We start from the raw sequence: 18,135 nt of genomic DNA, 5'->3' as shown, positions 1-18,135 counted from the left end.
TGGAAGCCAAATGTTCAGATGTTGATTATGGCCTTACTTTTTCAGCTTTTTGTGCCTGCCTTTCCTCTCAGTATGAGGCAGAATCCACCAAGCTCTGTATTATCCCATTAACAGGGAGCTAATTTTGGTTGTTTGGCTGTTGTGAGAGAGGTTAGTTATACATTTAAAAGCAAAGGAAAACAAACAAGCAGAAAAAGTAGAGTGCTAGAGGTGCAAATTAGGCACAATAAATGCATTAAAATCCCAGCCAAGTTCAGTCTGTAGAGAAGACAAACTACTAATTATTAGTCATATGCCTCCCAAGGAAAGATGCTTTCCTTACACAGGAGGTAGATATTTTCCTTAGATGCAAGAATTTTTTATTTTCCAAGTAAATCATATATACTTTTTTTTTTTTTTTCCTGGCTATGTCTCATACTACTTCTCAGTCCTCGGGGATGTTAATAACGCTTCCAAATTTAGTGTTATCTGTGAAAATAATTAGCATACAGCTAACCCTTGTCTTCCAGCTCATTAATAAAAATGCTAGAAGATATCCACCTTACAACCTTATTCTTTTGACAAACACTGCCACCCAACTTAATTCAYTGGTGTTTAACACTGCCCACTGTATGCTAATAGTTCTTCCTGCAGCTGAAATTTGTGCAACATTCATGACTGAGATGATTTGAGTCAACGTTTTGGGGTGAGGTAATTACAGGTTTCACATCCAAAACCAGGACGAGGCTTCATCACTTAAGTCCACCTAGGCAAAGAATTCATAAGGGCTAATGAGTATGGTTTGTAGGCAATAAAGGTTTAAACAATATCCATGTAGCTACTACTAGATTAGCTGTTATGTATAAAGATGTTGGTGCTGTGAAGTTAGCTATAGGCAACTCTGTTAGCAAAATAGTGATAAAAATGATTATTCTTTTCAATTTCAATGTGTAGAAGTTACTAGAAAAAATCTTGCTGATTGCAATGGGTTTTGTGGCTCACATCCATAATACWCTGTCTCCTGTCAATGGTGGTGATGGTCTGGGTGTGCTCCCCAGTGAGACTCTATGGGAAAGCTTTAGGTGTCTTGACAAATGTAAATTTTAGCTTATAATACAGCTGCTAAACCAACAGTTGGAACTCTTGGTGTTTATTGCTACGAGAGCAGTAAGGCCACTGTGGTTGAATGGATCCTCTGAACAGGTCTCAGCCAGAGAAGGTTAAATTAGCACATCTTCTGTCACTCAGATGTAAAAATGTAGAGATACTGGGAGAAGAATGAACAGGAAAASCTAAAGTATTTGTGTTCAGTATCTCAAGCAGGTGAAAACGTCCCATCCAGCTGGTCACTCACTAGGCAACAGTGTAAGGCAACAAGAAAGCTCTGGTGGCATGCGCACGTGGSGAAGAGGACACCTCAGTAGTTCTGCAGAGTCCTGGTTTGCACTTTCACAAGAGGGAGGAGCCGTGCGCAGAAAATTTACCTGAATGCCCCAACTCCTTCATTGGTAAAGGCAAATCTGCACCTCACAAGACTGGGGCAAAGAGATATCTATGCTGCCTCTGATACAGGCAGGAATATCCTTGTATCTTTGCCTCACAGCCTTGGCACTGAAAATAGAGCACTTACGCACGTCAGGGCTTAGCGAGACTGGTGCTGCTCATCTGAGCACAAGTCTGCAGCTCGTTTATGCTGGAGAAGCTCAGGTATTTTTCTCAGGGATGTGTCACATAACAGAGATGTAACATGAGCAGGTTTGTGGAAGTGCAGTCTCTGTTTGCCTTTGAGAATGACTGTGCCTTTATTTCTGGGGGGTGGGGTGGAGGAAGGGAGGCTCTTGTTATCCATGGCCCTGAGGCATCCATCAGAATAGATTAAATGCCATCCAAACAGCATTTAGTCACTCACTTGTCTAATTCACTTGCCCAGCTTTGCAAAAAGCAGGACTGCTGTTCAAAGGGGGATCTTGACAGAGATGTTGCACTAATCAGACAGAGCATGCTTGGGATACCTACAGCGATCTGGCGACGTGACCTTCCAGAAATGTGATCTTCTTGTTCTTCYGGAAATGGTAGGAGAACTGGTCCTTTCTTGTGTTTTCCAATCACAGCTTCCTTTCAGTCTTGTGTGTCAGTGAAACAGGAGGAAAGGAACCATGCCATAGCTTTGCCAGGACCTCTGACTGACACCTGGCTTGTGAATCAGTGCTGGACCTGCTGTTTTGTTCCTCCTTTGCAGCTCCGTGGGGTGATAGTGGGCAGAGCAAGTGAGAAGCTATTCTCAGGTCTGGCCAAGTTCCTTCTGTGAGCGCTCATTATCTTCAAGCATGGTTGCAGGGAAGCTTTTTCTGATCATGCACCTGCAGAACTTGTTTTCCAAAGTCCTGGAATGAGATTTGCCATGTATTTTACCATTTTACCATAAACGCCTATCATTTTTTTAYTTGGAAGCCCTGTAAGAGTCTAGGGCTGGAGTGAATTTTGCTTGTGGCTCTTGGCTAGAGCCAGGAGTGGGTGCACCATGCAACTTGACATCAATCCGCCAGCAGCAATGTGAGCATCTCCACCCATGGAGGGAGGAGGAGGCATCTGCTCATGGCTCTGAATTTAGACAACCAGGGGCGGGAAAGACAGGGAGGTGTGAATATCTGTTTCTAATCTGAAGATTAATTTAGACAACCACAGGTGTAGGAAACTAATCACCAACCCAAGGATGAGCACTGTTTAATATGTGTTCCATCGTCTTCAGGAACTATCCACATGCTCTCCATAATAACAGTCTGCTTCACTGATGMACTTACCTGTGCGGAGCAATAACACAGCTTCGACAGTATCTCCCTTATTTTACGGTGCCCAGGGACCTAGAGACTCTGCTTCCCATTGAAGTGCTCGGYGGCTTTCTTTATCATGGCCCAGTGAGTGACTGAGATGCACAGGACAGCACCTCTTCCCTGCATAGCTGTTCCTCATGCCACCCACATTTTTAGTATTGAGTCAAGAATAACAAAGGAGGTTATATATGCTGGAACTGAAGCTTGAAATGCCCTTTTCTTTCATATTTGTGGAAAACGTCTGTGATCACAAAGAAGGCAATCATGCTTGCCTGCTATTACATCTGTATTATTATTATTAATAATAAATACATGACATTTATCAGAGGCTTTTGATGTTCAAAATGCTTCACAAACAATTTTGAACTCCCCCAGAAAATCCATGTTAAAAGGATATAAATATTGCATGGGTGGGCACTTGAAAGACAGGAAACGATAGGTGAGCGCTGCAAACACCACGATGGCTCTGTGCTGTGTGCATAATTATTATTTATTTATTATTGTCCTTATTTTACTCCCTAAAAGCTCCTTTAAAGATGAAGATCACATTAAACCAGAATAAAAAAATGATTCTTCCTCTGAAAAGCTGAAAGCTGAAGGGACAGGAAGAAGACTATAAGGTGAAAGAGAAGGGGGTTAAGTAACCTCCCTAGAAAGTAGAGAAGTTAGGTAAAGCCAAAAGCCCTGCAAAATGCCTATTTATTTTGTATCTTAGCGTGTTTTCAGTAAATTGTTTCACAAGCAATGCAGGTTATTCCTGAAGCCTTTGATTCTTATGATACAGTGCTGTTTCACCCTTGCTGACTTATTTTGACAACCTCCTAAGAGATTTTGGCTGAGCAGAACACCCTTGTCCTTACCTGGACAATAAGGTCTTCTGGTTACTTTCCACACCAGGGCAACTTCTGAAGCTCCAGGGCTACAGGATATGTCATTAAGAGTTTGCTCCTTCCACGAAAGTAAGACAACCAGGGTCTGGGTGTTTTTTTCCTCCCTGTTTTTTTCCTCAGTAGCACCTGAGTTTTAGATGCTGTGCCCAGCTGCAGAGCGTACCGCTTTGGCCTTAGGACGGCAGCGGTGTGGCTGCACTACTCCGATAAAAACTGGTCTGCAGATCTCTCAGAGAGCAGGAGCAGAGAGCTTGTGTCTGCTGGCAAAACACTGCGCAGCGTTTCTCCTCCTCGTGATACTGCCTGTGCTACCAACATACGTGGTGCCCAGCTAAGTTTACAGTTGTTTTAATTACCTTCACAACCGCGTGTCATGGTAGTGGTTGTGATGATAACTGAGATGAAGAAGCGCAGCATTTGGGAGAGGAAAATGTGTACTGTGTTGTGGGAATACCAGAGGGACAAAAGATGCTATTATGTGCAAACTCAGCAGCAGTGAGAATGTTTGCTAAAAGGATAAGTGTAAGCTTGAGCATGAAGAAGTGCTCTGTGCCAGAAAAACAGTAGTCTTTGTATAATAGTATGTGATTAAAATCTGTAATTGCCAGAGAAACACCTATGAGGTCATATAAAGTTTACATCCCAAACAGCTTTGCTCTTTCTTGCTGCAGCTGGATTGTGATCTTATTAGACTTTTCWGTGAGATTAATTCCCCTACAGAACATAAAAAAGCAGGAACAATGCAGTTACCTACCAGGGGAATATCTTAGCTGCTTTCAGAGCGGTTCTGTCTTGAATCATCTCCAAAGCACGCAGTCTTCCGTGCTTCAAATTATTCAGAGTAGTAAAAGCCCTGCTGAGTGTCTCACATAAAGTTGTTTATAAAAGCCAGAAAACCTAAATGTGTAGAGGACTAACCCCAGAAAGGCCTGCTGATGATGTTGGAGGGATGTATTCAGAAAATGGCTGGTAAATTGAAACAAAAGGAAAAAAGGAGAGAGGGAAGCAGTAAACAAAAATTGTTTCCCTGAAAATTGGCCTTGCTTGGTCCATAAATTACAGAGAGTGTGAGCTGTCTATCTCCATGTGGAAATGTCTCCAAAGGAAGTGTTTTTGGTAGCGGCTGCCCAGGTTGCTTAGGCACTACAGATAGTAATTGCAAGCTTTGTATAAAGCCTCCATTTCCCGAGGCATATTTTGACGCTTTGGGTTTTTTGTCAGCCTGATTAAGCCAAAGAAAGGGGCAAGGTCCAGGCAGCATGCTCACTCCCACTGGAGTCTGCAGGGTCCTGAACGTCACTTCACGAGGGGAGTTGTCTTCTGCTGTCCCTCTGCCCTCCTGTGTGGCCGTTTTTCTTTCCAGCCATGTTTTTCTTTTGATCTAGTGCTTAAAATATTCTACCTCAGCTGGCCTACACTGTTTCTTCTGAAGTGCTGCTGTAAGCCTGTTGTCGAAGATGAATCCAGAGCAGAACCTTACGCCATCCAGCACAAGCACAGTTTTGGCCAGGTTGGACAAGGGGACCTTACAGCAGGCACTGGGCTCTTCCTCTGCCAGCACAGCTGGGCACTTGATGCTGAGCCACAGAAGCTGCATCTTCTCTTGTAGCTTGGCTTTCCTCTTTCCTGTATAGATTTGTCTTGTCTTATYTTCCAGAGAAATGAAATCCATTGTGAACAACGGGAGAAAAGATGTCCAGGTGAGCTCAACCCTGTTTTTCACTGCCCTCCAGAGAGGAGAGTTCCCACCTTCCGTATCACTCAAAAAGCTTGCCGGATGTGGGAGTTAATATAAGAACACCGAACATCCAGCAGCAAAACAAAATGTCTCTTCACGACAACTTTTTAATGCTTTACACTTTCGGTTCCTCAGATATTCTTTTTGATGTGCTGCTTTTTAATACTACAGCTAATATTGAATTATAATTAAATGCATTACATMGTAAATAATTTAATATAGTATCTATATATAAATTAATATTTTAATACAGGCTTTCTAGAGGGAAAACACTATGGAATAATGCCGTGTGTGTACATAAGCCTGCCTCTCCGTTCCATTCCAAATCTTTTGAACTTATCTGCTAGTTTCAACAAAGTTAAAGCAGGGTATCGATGACAAATTGCTTAAAAGCCATTTCGACAGGATGTCTGGCTGGGTTAGAGGCAAGTAGGATGCTCAGATTTGCATTACTGCCAATAGAGAAGCTCCGGTTTGCGCTCAGCCCTTGATTACGTACCAGTGAATACACACGAGAGAGTTATCTTCACTTTACCTTTTTTAACCTCAGCCCTGCGGGAAATCTCATTCAGATTTACAGACACCACACAAAGTGCTGCTCAGTCCTGGCTCTGCTGTGYGCGTTTCAGTGCCTGATAAAGAAACCTGGTATCCAGAAGTCTAATTCTGACCAGAAGTCAGGCCTGAGTTTGCTTTCAGTCCTCTCCGCAAATCTTCGTGTGAATCCGTCCTGCCCAGGCACAGGTGACCCCAGAAGCACGCTGTGTTTCTGGCAAAATCCTGTCCCTCAGTGTTTGCTCTTTCCTGTTGCCCCTGGAAACACAAGCTTGGTAGTATCATCACATTTGTCTTTTCAGAGTGGCTTCGGAGTGGTGGATGCAATTTCCCTGAAATTGCTTGAGGTCTTTAGTCTCCCTTCAGCTCTACACTTCCAGTGCTATTCGTTCTTGCCTGTCTTTTTGCCGGTTGTCTGCTTAACTCCAGCTCCTTTCTCTAATTCCTTTTCTTTTCATCCTAAAAAAAAAAAAAAATCACATTTCGCAGCTGGTCAATGCTTCATTGAAATACAGGCAAAGAAATGCCACTGCATTTCCTTTGTCCAGAAAATATGTTATTAAGGAAAGATAGCAATTTAGTTAGAGAATCTCTGATAAAAGCACAAATTCTGCATTGTTCCCTTTTCTGCTTTAAAAGTATTACTTCTTCCAGTGTACTCTAAGCCTTGTTTACTATTGTCTAGACAAATGGGTCTACAGCTGTCTGGATTTTTTTTTTTTCCATTTTCTGCACACAGTGTTGAGCTTGCTGTACTCCAGACTTGTGGTACAGCTCCTGATTSGACAGGTTTATTAAAAACCCTTTCCACATCCTGTGCCAGTTGTCTTCTATAAAGGAGACTGCAAGGTTTCTCTCTGACATCAGACACAGTGTCTTGAAACACCACCACACCTGGGCAGCAAGGACTCTGGTAGACAGCCTGCTCCAGTTTAGCATCCATCAGCCAGTTGTCTTCTTTCTGACAGTCCCTGCAGGCACCTAGGCAAAGAAATAGAGATGTAGAAAGATCCTTACTCCGTAAAGCCCTCCCAGTCTGTGACAAGTTTTCTCTCTGCTTTGGAGYTGCTTTTCTCCTAGCGGATTTTTTGGCAGTTACAGGAATTGACTGCCAACCTCCATACGCAGCGACAGTCTCTGCTACATGTTTTCTCCTGGCCTTCTCTCAGAGTTGTTGACATACTCACTTGCACCTGCAGCTCTCCTCCACATTCTGTGGATTTGCCTAATTTCGCTTTTCCAGTTATCACCATTCCCCATTAATACAGCTCATTACTGTGTCCATTAGCATTACATTTCCGCTGTTCTCACGCATACAAATGAAGACTGGAAAATGCAAATGGGCCTGGGAGCAGAATACATCCTTTTCTCCGCTTCCCTTCTCATCCTTGAAATAAACTATGTTGCTGTTCCCAAATACAGGAGAATAGCCAAGTCACCGCTCCCAAACACAAAAAGTCCTGYCAGAAATGGATGACTCCTCCCTTCTTAGTTCTCAGAAGGCACCTTGGTGTCGTGTTTTAGATATCCCCCAGTGAGTGCAGATGTCTTCTCATGCCATGTCAGGTGATAGGATAAAATAGCAGAAATAGCATAAGGGTCCTACATTTGCAGTCTTGCACCCCAGTCGCTTTGTTTTGACTTTACCAGTTGCTCAGGACATGAGCTGAGAGAACCTGAAGCTCTCCAGAGACTGTAAATATGCTGGTCAATTTTAGATAGCACTGTAACAACCTAGAACAATGGAATTGGATTTCAGAGATTTTGACTTTAGCAAAAAAATTTATGCCATTCCAGCTTCTGTTAAACTTGTGCTACCCGCCCCGTTGTTGTCTGTCCACTCTGCAGTGTAGACTCTGCATCGTGAAGACTGTTCTCTACTTGTGCAGCACCAACCATAGAGATACCCAGGTCCTTGTTGACGCTACAACTGAAAAGTCTCCTTCCTAGATGGCAGATTTTAGCCAAACACTGTTCTTACCTTTATCTATGTTATTTCTCTCAGTCACAGTCCTTTCTCCTCTGTTGTACTTGCTGCTCTCAGACAWACTGCTGTTCTCAGATCTCCCACGTCATTGTATCTGGATATTTGTATCTTAGTGATTCACATCGCATCGTTCAATGATAGCAGCGYAGCGAGCCCAAATAAAGATCCCTGAATGTTGTTGGGTTTATTTGTGAGGCGAAGCGTCTCATAGTACATTCCCAGTGATAAATAAGCTCAAAGAATGCCAGCAGCTCAGCTCAGAGGTATCCATCAACAAAAACTCGTGCGACTCAGCCAAGGGGGAGAATACATGCGTGTGTGTTTTATGTATATTTAACTAGGTGAKCATTCCTTAGGTCTTCTGGTATTTAAATGCTGTTGTTTCTCCAACAATATTAAATTATTGATATATGATTCATAATAAATGACTAACATGTAACCTTTAAAAAACAGGACAACATGTTCTCCCTCTACAAACCTGCCTTTCTGGAAACTTCAATATTTATTGYCTTTAGGACAACAACAGTCAGGCAAGGCCTGAGGTCACCAGTGCTTGATCAAGGTGTGTTGGAACCTGGGAAAGTGCTGTGAAGAAGGCTTGCAATCCGAGCAAGGCTAATCTAGCATCTGAAAGAAGCAAGTGTTGCTGGCAGAGATGTATTTATAACTGCATTTCTAATTTTAGTTTACGCTCTTCGGCATAAACACTGTTCAAAATGCAATGCATTCACCGGCCGTTTGATTTGACCTGTTTCTGTTAGGAAGTGATGTGCAACTATTAGAATAAACCAAGTGCTGTCTTGTGCTTTCTGGATGGCCTCTCTTCTTCTGCTCCTTTCCTCTGTTYACAAATAGAGACTGCAAAAACAGGGTAGCTCTGCTTCTGTTTGGGGATGTAGCCAGCTGCATCCAGGCTTGACCCTACAATAATGAAAAATGCTTTAGTTCGTGCTGCAGCTGAAGTATAATCAGTGGAAAAAGCTGCTTGTAGCTGAAGCTTCCTTTAATGAATGCTTGATTGCAATGTTTCCCTCTGATGGTTCTGAGGTAGCGTTGTGAAGTGTCCAGAGAGTGCCTCAATATTGGCTTTTGCAGGTGAATTGGATTAAACTCGTTCTCCAGCTTGGGCTGACATACCTCTAGGCAGAGCTGGGAGATAATAGGGCTTGTGCTGTTCCGTGAGGGTTGAACTGATAAGTTTTTCAACGCAGAGCAGTGCGTGGCTCCTCTCCCTGCTTTCAGAAAGGCTGAGGGCAATGTTTGGCAGGAAATTACGTTCTGTAATGCGAGTAGCTCCTCTAGGAGAATTGCTTTGTGCAAACCAGGGGCCTGAACCGCCCAGTCTTCAAAGGTTATTATTTGTTGGATGCTAGATTTAAAATTGAGACAACTTCTGGAAGCTGCAATTAATAAGAGCTACAGGCGCACTTTCGTCAGTCTTCTGCATGTGGTTGGCATGCCACGGGCTCTGAGAGCCTGTGATACAGTCAGGGCTCTCTTTTACCCGGTGCCGTGCAGACACAGGGTAAGAACTGGTTCCAGAACAGGTAGAGAGACAAGGCCAACTGGTATGGGGACAAACAAGTCGTGGGGGAGAGAAGAGGAGAGACCTTTCCAAGGGTATGTGTGGAGATGTAAAAGCAGCAGTGAAGACGGACACTGCAAACACGAGCCGGCTGCGTGTGTTGGAGATGTCTCCTCAATGAGCGGGTGGCCACGTCACTAAAAACAAACCTGACTCTTTGATAACCCCCATCAAGCTTTCCAAACAGGCTGTTTTCAAACACAGGCTGGTATCTGTGTGCTGAGTGTATCTAGGGAAGTCTTGGAAAAGCACAAGTGTGGCTGGGAGTTTTGTCTGTTTTTTTWAAAAAATATTTTTTTTAAATTTTGTCTTTTTAAAAATTCTCTCTTTTTTGAAATTCCACATCCTAAAGAAATGAGGGGCCACCTGTTGTATAGGCGGTACCACCTTCACAATTTCTCCCAGTGCTTTTTATGCTGGACATTTTGGTGATAGTGGTTGAAATTTTTGATGACAGTGATAATTCTTCCTGTTAGCCTGTCTCCTTACCATTTTACAGTTCCTCTGGCCTTATTCCAATGTACAGACATGATCAGCATCCTGACGCAAGTATTGCCTAAGACATATAGGTACTTTTGCAACCACACATGTCAAGGTAAATGTATTCCAGTTTGAGTGATGAGAGGTGGCGGGAGCACCTTGTTCTGCTCAGTATTTTCGTAATTCTTTCCCACCTTATAATCTACAGAGTAGTAAGGTTAATCTCACTAAACCTCTTGCATGTCCCCTGAAATAACTTGATGGCCCTGCTACACACTGTGTTTCATTTGCTGTASAGGTTCTCCATTGTGTCACTTTTTCTACTTTATGTTTGTATATGAAAAGTTTGCAATGCAATAATCTAACCTAGAATTTAAGCTGGAGCAGTCCAATAAAGCCTGAAATGATCAGAAAATTAGTCTTCGTATTTAATTAAGAGGAAAAATGTGTGTAGGTAGACAGTTGCTGTTTACTGCAATTTTAATCAATTTTTCCTGGATATATACAAAGGGTTTAATACAGCTTGTTTGAAATGTTTCTGCTAATTGGATCTCCCTGCCGGCCTGGTAATGCTCTTCATCACTGGGTGAGCARAGGAGGATGTATAAGTAGTAAAATRGGTACTTTATGGCCCTATTACAGCCTATTGCTGGGATGTGGCACTATACTCAGAAAACTGGGCCCTACCACAGTTCTTTCAGCTAGGACTTCTCCACAGGCTGGTGTGAAGGAGCACCTCCCTGGACCTGAGAACTGGCATTTCTATGGGGTGTCAGGGGCCCCGTGCTGACTGCCAATCCGGCAGTAAGGAAGACTGTGCTTGTTCCGACACCCTGCCACCTCAGTGGGACACCGTCACAGCACTGTCMCGTTGGGAGAGCCATCTGTGACAGATCTCTGGGAGTCATCTCAGAGCAGCTCCTTACTCCTATCCAGGAAGATCAGGTTTGGGGAGGGGTGATGTTTGAGAGTTATGGCACAGTAGCTGCAAGAGCAAATTTAGGCTGATGAGCAACATCAGACCTGTGGTGAAGCAGGAAGTGCTGTTAGCAGCTCTTACTTTCCTACTGCTGTTCCTGTAATGTGCCATTCATCCTTTCCACGAAATCTGCCCAGGAGAGCCGTAGTAAATTTCTGCAGGAGAAAAAGATGCCATAGTGGAAATTTCACCTGTAGCACACTGACATTTAAATGCAAAATAAACAACAAAGTGCAGGGAGGGACACACAGACACACACATATATTTATATATATGGATGTGGAGGATGAAACAGCTGCGTGAATATAACATGAGTTGCAGATAAAGCAACATCTCTTGAACTTCAGTGATGATTCTGGTAAGTATATATAGTCAGATTCATGATCCTGAGGATATTGCTTTTGAAGAGTGACCCTTGCATTTGTTTGCTTGTTTGCTTGCTCATACAACTGTATTGGGTTTCTGTAAGGTAGATGGTTTTTATCAGATTCACTTGTGACATCAGATGGTGTTGCTCAGCTAGCAGCGTGCCACGAGGGTCCAGCAGTGCAGCTGGAGTGGCTCCTTCTCTTTCCAGTTCTCCACGAAAAGCCCTCTTTCTTTTGCTTCTTCTCGAATTTAGCTGTGATTTAGGCTGTGATAGGGGAGTCCTTTGAGGTGCTGGTGCATGCCAAAGAGCTGTGCAAGCACTGCGTGTCCTATATAATACAGAGTAGAATGACAGGCCAGAGCGACAACTTGTTTGTCCCAGCCATGTTGTCTCAAGCAATTCCTATCTGCTTGGTTGTCATTGCTGTAGGCAAAGCTGAGTGCACTAGTGCAGAGGGGAGATACCATCAGACTTACGYTGAAACACGGTCTGAGGAGCAGAGTGATCTTCCATCTGAAAACCTCCTTTCCAAGGATTGATTGTTCCATGTAGGAGGTGTGTGTCATTATCCAGGCAGAATGATTTATCTATCTGCCTGATTTATGGGAATATTAAGGCTCATAGACYGCATATTTTGATTGTTGACCAGGTAGCAGTTTGCTACATATGGGGCATCATTACCAGCAGTTGTGAGACATTACTTCATGCTGCATCATGAGTGGTTATAAAGCTATGAAATGGGACATCAAAGTTCTGTATCAGCAACACTTCCCATAAATGGCCTAGTGAAACATGACATGATGCAAATGTAACTTACTGAGATTTAAGCAGGGACCACCTTTTGCAGAGATCRACGAACTAAGGGCAGAATACCCTGTCATTTTTCTGTCATTTCAGTGAAGGAAGAGCTAAGYTGACAAATTGATGTCAAAGTATGACTTTACCATGGGAGATTAAAATGAAAACCCAGGGGGAAATGTTGATGCACTACTAATGAGATGTCACTACTACTTTGGAGAAAGATTTCCAGAGCCCTCTGTTGTTCCAGTGGTAGTCTAACTGCTGCCTCTCTACAGCTCTGTATGTGTGGGTGAAGACATAGGAAGGGTAGTTGTTCTTATCTGGAAGCAGAATTTTCTCTCTGGACCTATCAGTCTATAAACAATGTGCTTATCACGTAAACTTATTCTTGACATACTTTTGACTAAGCCACAAAAGCTTCTCTGACGTCTGCTGACAGTGCAGTGCAGGGAGCAGGAGGATGACAGAGGTGGTAAAAACGTGTTTTGGGGGGATTTTTTTTTTTTTTTTTTTTTTTTTTTTTGAAAGTTGGCTTATTCCCTACCTAGGATGTACAGTCCATCATGGATATCTAATCCTTAGTGACTTTTGGAAGAAGATTTATTTTGTGAAATTTATAAAGCCAGAGGAAGAATTTGCTTCTCTCTGTCCCCCCTCATCTCACCTCTGTACCCTAATATGGTGACAACTCACCTTTGCCAAGATGGGCCTTATCTTGGCACTATCTTGGAGTATTAACTGACCAATTCCTCCCCAGCGTTAATCTATTTCCCTGCTGGAAAGACCTGCCAGAGTTGCAAGAGGCGTGAAGAGAGGAAGGAAGATGGAGAAACTCAGCCATCTGTCAGGATTTTTGAAGTTAGATTGGGAAGGGATATTTTAATTCTCAGGCTGCTTGAGAAACTTTCCCTGGCAGCACATTTCACTGTGAGGATGGTTTCTGACAGGGCAGCAGTGACAGCTAGCTGGTGGATGACATATCTGGTGGACTGTGTAAAGTTGAAGTTCAGTGCAGCACTATGTGCAGCTCAAGGAGGGGGAGCAGGGGAGGGATGAAGCAGCTTCAAAGCATTCCTGTGGCTTGCGACTGCAAGTGCATCTGTAGCTGGTGCTTCTTCTCCAAAAAATGACCCCTGAATTCTCAGCAGGGATCTGAAAATCTGTGAATGGAACTGCTGATGCATACATTGAAAATAATGGACAGTTTAAAGCAGAGATCATGTTGCCTTACAGACCATGGAAATAACTAAGTAGTTACATCCTTGTTCTTGCAAAGCCCTTCTTGTAACTTTTTGCCTTTTTATTTTTTTTTTTGGTCAGTAGCAGATTAACTTTTTGCTGTTTTTAGAAAATCTCACCCAAGAAAGGCATCCAGTGGGTAAAAGAGTTATCTCCAGGCACACTGCTCAACTGGAGTAAACATCACCCCAGCGCAGCCAGAATTGCTGTTGCCTTGGTGGCAGCAGGACCAACAGGATGTAGACAAAAGTCAGGTTGCCACAGTTTCCCCACYGCTGAGACACGGATCAGTGGGGCACAGCCCCTTCAAGGCGCTGTACACTGGCAGGACACTGGTGCCTTCTGCACTGCCTTTTGTCGGGTGTTATGCTCAGAATCTTGTGTATGGGCTAGGAGGAAGCACACCTTATGTGTAAGTAAATTTATTTTTTGTTTATTGGAATTTATTGTGATAACTGAAATCTTAAAGAGTCTGATCATTATTAATACAGATCTAATTGTTATAGAAAATTAAAGAATAGTAATGACATTAAAATTGTTATATATACATTTCTTAGTTTCCACCCCATTTTCCTGATGCGATGCTCACTCTTCCCCTCCTCCTCTGGCTCCTGTGAATGGTGGTGTCACTGCTGGTGGTCATGGGTCATGACACAGCAACTCGTCAGTGTCTGATGTCCTTTCCCATAAAGAATATAATAGTCATGTTTGTGCTTTCTCTTTCCCTCTAGGATCCACTTGGGAATATTTTCCTATATTTTCTAGCATGCTTTACACTTTTTCTTTATTGGTCAAAAGCTCCATCCATTGCCCATGGATTTACTACAGAAGGTGCTTTTTCAATATGTCAGATAGTATCTCTTTGTCCTCTGTTACCACTGACTCCCAGCTTTGTTCTGCATAGAATAGCTGCTTGTTAGGGCTAGATGTTTAAAAACATGGTTGTGCTGCACAAAGAGAAGCGAAAGTAAAACAAACCAGGCAGGGACACTTGGTCAATTAGACACGCTGCCGTAGTAGCAAGGCTAAGTGAAAAAAAAGGTACAGGCATGTTGAGGAAAGTTGAGGTAGACCTGCCAGAGGTCCGCCAACTACCGCAGAGGCCTGCCCTGGGAGCAGTGAACGACTTTCCTTCCTAGTCTGTCGCCTTTCACAACTTTGTGTTGAAGCCAGTTCACCCCACTTTTGCTGCATGATATTGATTTCTTTTACATTTGGGCATATGAAAATCGTTTGGTTTGAAAAGATCAAGATCCTTTTCTAATCTAGACACAGATCTTCAGAAATTATTAATTTTAAATGCAGTGTAAGAGGAAAAGAATTTAAACCTTTCCAACAGCCAGTTCCCATCTGTGCAATTGTGGCAGTATTAAGGCGCTTGTTCTCTCCTGGTTCTGTTCAGGTCTGAGAGGCAGTTGCTAGGGAAAAAATATTTAAGATATTATAGTGTTAACTTTTTTAAACTGATGTATGTAAAGGCTGTATGAAAAACTTAACCCCTTCAAATCTTAAATCATTTATAAATTGACTTCATCTTTCAAAATTAAGTGTCTTCACTCAGTAGGGGAGCAGCTAGAAAAGTATGCAGCTTAGCTGAAGCTCTTCATTTCAGAAGAGTTGCAGTTAAATATCAGTGTAGTTCTCCCATCTTGGGCAGGATGGATGAGGTGACTACTCAAGGCTTACCAGTCAGATTTCTAATTGGATTGTCGGAAATCCTTGTCTAAATATAGCATCTACATATGTAGATGCTGTTGCCTACAGGGGATATGTACAGTTTAAAAATTAGCTAAACCAGGATTAAAGCTATCAATCTCTACAAGAATTTTACTCTTAAGAAACAAAAGAGAAATAGGAAAATCCTAGTAAGCATCTTAGATGCTGCATTTGAACCAAGATTTTCTTCATCTGCTCCCTTTGCTCTTTGAGATGTGGTGGGCTGATGACTTCAGGATCTTGATCAAGCCTGAAAGACACTTTAACTTAGTGTCTAGAAATATTCTCTCAGTTTCGGCACGAGTACCCTGGAATGCTGGGCTGTGTTTGAGTTAGGCTGAAGAGGGTGCAGGCTCAAACCAGAGCTTGGTACGCTTTACTGAGTCACCTGCTGCACTGGATAAACAGGACTGTAATTGTCTGCTCCTGAATCATTGAGAATGAACATCCAGAAATTGTTTCCCTGGTTTTAAAGTCATCAGCCTTTACAGTAGGACCTGACTTTGCTGTGGTCCTTTCAGATGGTTTCAAGATCTTGGGAAGTGGAGCATAGCTTCATGCCAGGCTTCTCTGAGCAAACCGCATGGACAGATACCTAAAATGAGAAGGCCACTGCATTGACAGGACTGAGTTATATTGAGATGTCAGGTCTTATGAAATTATTTATTTCATCCTCACGCTCAGAGCAAGCTCAACACAGCCAAAGGTGTTGAGGAGAATCACAGATTTACTATGCCTCATTGCCAATGAGGACTTTGCTTTTGGGTCTGCAATTACTGGGCCCTCTGTGAAAGCCATGATCTTCTGCTGGTGTGCAGGAGTGCATCTAGACATATCTTCTGTCATTGGAAGTGATCTCAGCTTAAGTCAGGGTGGGGGGATTGTGTCTGATTTCCTTCATAGTGTTCATTTTTTCTTCATATCCTGAGGGCCTGGYGCACTTTTTGAAAATAGGAGAACTTTACAGGTTAAGCCTTGGCATGATTCAGAGTCTTCAGGGACCTCAGGGAGCCAGAAAAACAAACAAACAAACCCAAAAGTTGTTGTTTCATTTGATGTTTTACTGAACTAAGATGGCAAATAACAGGGGGTTGTTTCTCCCCTTCATCTCCAAGATTTCTGTCTCTATCCACAACTTGTCTGACTTACGTAGTGCTTCCATCACTAGACTGTGCCTGCTTGCCTGGATTGTAACCCTTCTGCTCTTCCTTTTCCATTCAGGCTTTAAGTGCCTTCAGCAGACTGATGCTCTCTGGCCAAAGCGGAGGGGGGAGAGAAGAGGAGGGAATTGTTTTCCCTACACTTGACTATCTGCCTTTTCGTGAGGGCATATAGCCTGTTTGTAAGACACCTCCTAAAGAGCTCAAGGGGTGTCTGAGGTGAAATAAAGAAGTTCTTCTCTGGTTAGGTGTGCATTACTTAAGGGAAATTTCTCCAAGTTTCTGCCTGGGGGAAGCAGAGGAAGAGCTCTGCAGCTTTGTGCTTGCACTGAGTTGCTGCTCTCCTCAGCAGTCTCTTCATCAGCTGGGCCGTGGAGGAGTCAGAAGATCCCCAGCCGTAAAGAGAGAGGATCAGAGAGGACTGCAGCACTACCAGAGGAGGAGGAGGCACAGGCTTTTTGACTGCACTGTTAGGCAAAGTAAGACAGCTCCAGTACCTCTCTTCCTGGGATAATTGCATTGAGGTCGGCATGTGCCTTTATCTCCAGGACCTTAGCACAATCCGTGGAAGGGGTTAARCAGTCAGCACAGGACAGTGGTGGCCTAAAGAACAAGAGAAGAGAGACAAAAGGCCTGATTATCCGACGCCTTTGGGCTATGGTGCCTGTTCTCCCACAATTGCTGGAGCTGGAGGAGTCCCCTGCCTGATGCTGGTGAATGAATGTGGCTCCCTCAGAGCAGAGGTTGCCCACGACCACTTGTGCRTCAGTGCCCATGAAAAGCCAGAGCCTGACACACTTTTTCCCTTTCTCCGTGCAGTCAAGCGATAACGTGTGGCCACCCAGGTGATGGACATTCATTTATTTGGTGTTTTCCTCTGGATGCTGAGAGGTGTTTACACAAATCCGAGCAGCAGACAAGTGCAGTGCTCCACAGAAAGCGAAGAGAGTCTGGCAAGCTGTTCGCAGCTTGTGGAGTGCCAAGCCAAGTTCAGCAGGGTCTGATTGGATGCTACAATTTTCACATTTTCACATCTTCATGAAACACTTGCTGTAAGGTGCTTCTCTTTGACTGCTTTCTTCTTCGTTAACCCTTCTCTATCTGCTCTGTGTTACTTTTATCGGTTAGAGTACAGCTCATAGCTTCAATGTCTTGTTAGTTTAATAGAAGCAGAATGCCCCCACCTCTCAAAATGGGGGGGAAGTAAGGAAAAGAAACACCTTCACTTTTAAATTGGATGATAGTAGATTGGGGGTTTCATGGGGGCTTCTGTTTAATTAAAGTATTTTCTAGATTGTGCCATCCTTCCACTAKTCTGCATGGCCCTTCATGCTGCAGAAGAGGAAGAAAAAAAAGATATTTTGACATCTTGTTATGCCTGCCTGTTTCTGATTGCCAGTGTGAATAGGCTTAAATGTGTTATTTCTCAGTGGGCACTTTATTTCCAGGCTGTTTAAAAAGGCAGTATCTCAAATTTGTTTGCTGTCACGCAGAGTGGAGAGGAGGAGCKGTGCTATTTCTGCAGTATTATACTGAGGTGAAGCACTCACTCACATTCATAATCAACAGCACCAACAGGCAAACATCCTCCCTCTGACTCCCCTCACTTTGTGGAAGCTCCCAAGTCCTCTTGCATACATGGCTCACTTAACTACTGCTCAGAAAGAGGACAGATTTCAAGGTGACCCTCCTTGGTGATTCTTGCACAGACTCCCTGCAGACACTSCATTGCTACCTCAGCACAAGCATCTCTTTCTTTGCAAAAATGCAAGCTAGAGGCCCAGCACATCCAGAAACCGCTCTCTGAAGTTTTTATCATTCAAGC

This window comes from Rhea americana, unplaced genomic scaffold (assembly GCF_003343005.1).
Source record: "Rhea americana isolate MKP2758 unplaced genomic scaffold, rheAme1 scaffold_186, whole genome shotgun sequence".
In the NCBI taxonomy this organism is placed as follows: domain Eukaryota; kingdom Metazoa; phylum Chordata; class Aves; order Rheiformes; family Rheidae; genus Rhea; species Rhea americana.
This window is presented reverse-complemented; position numbering follows the sequence as displayed.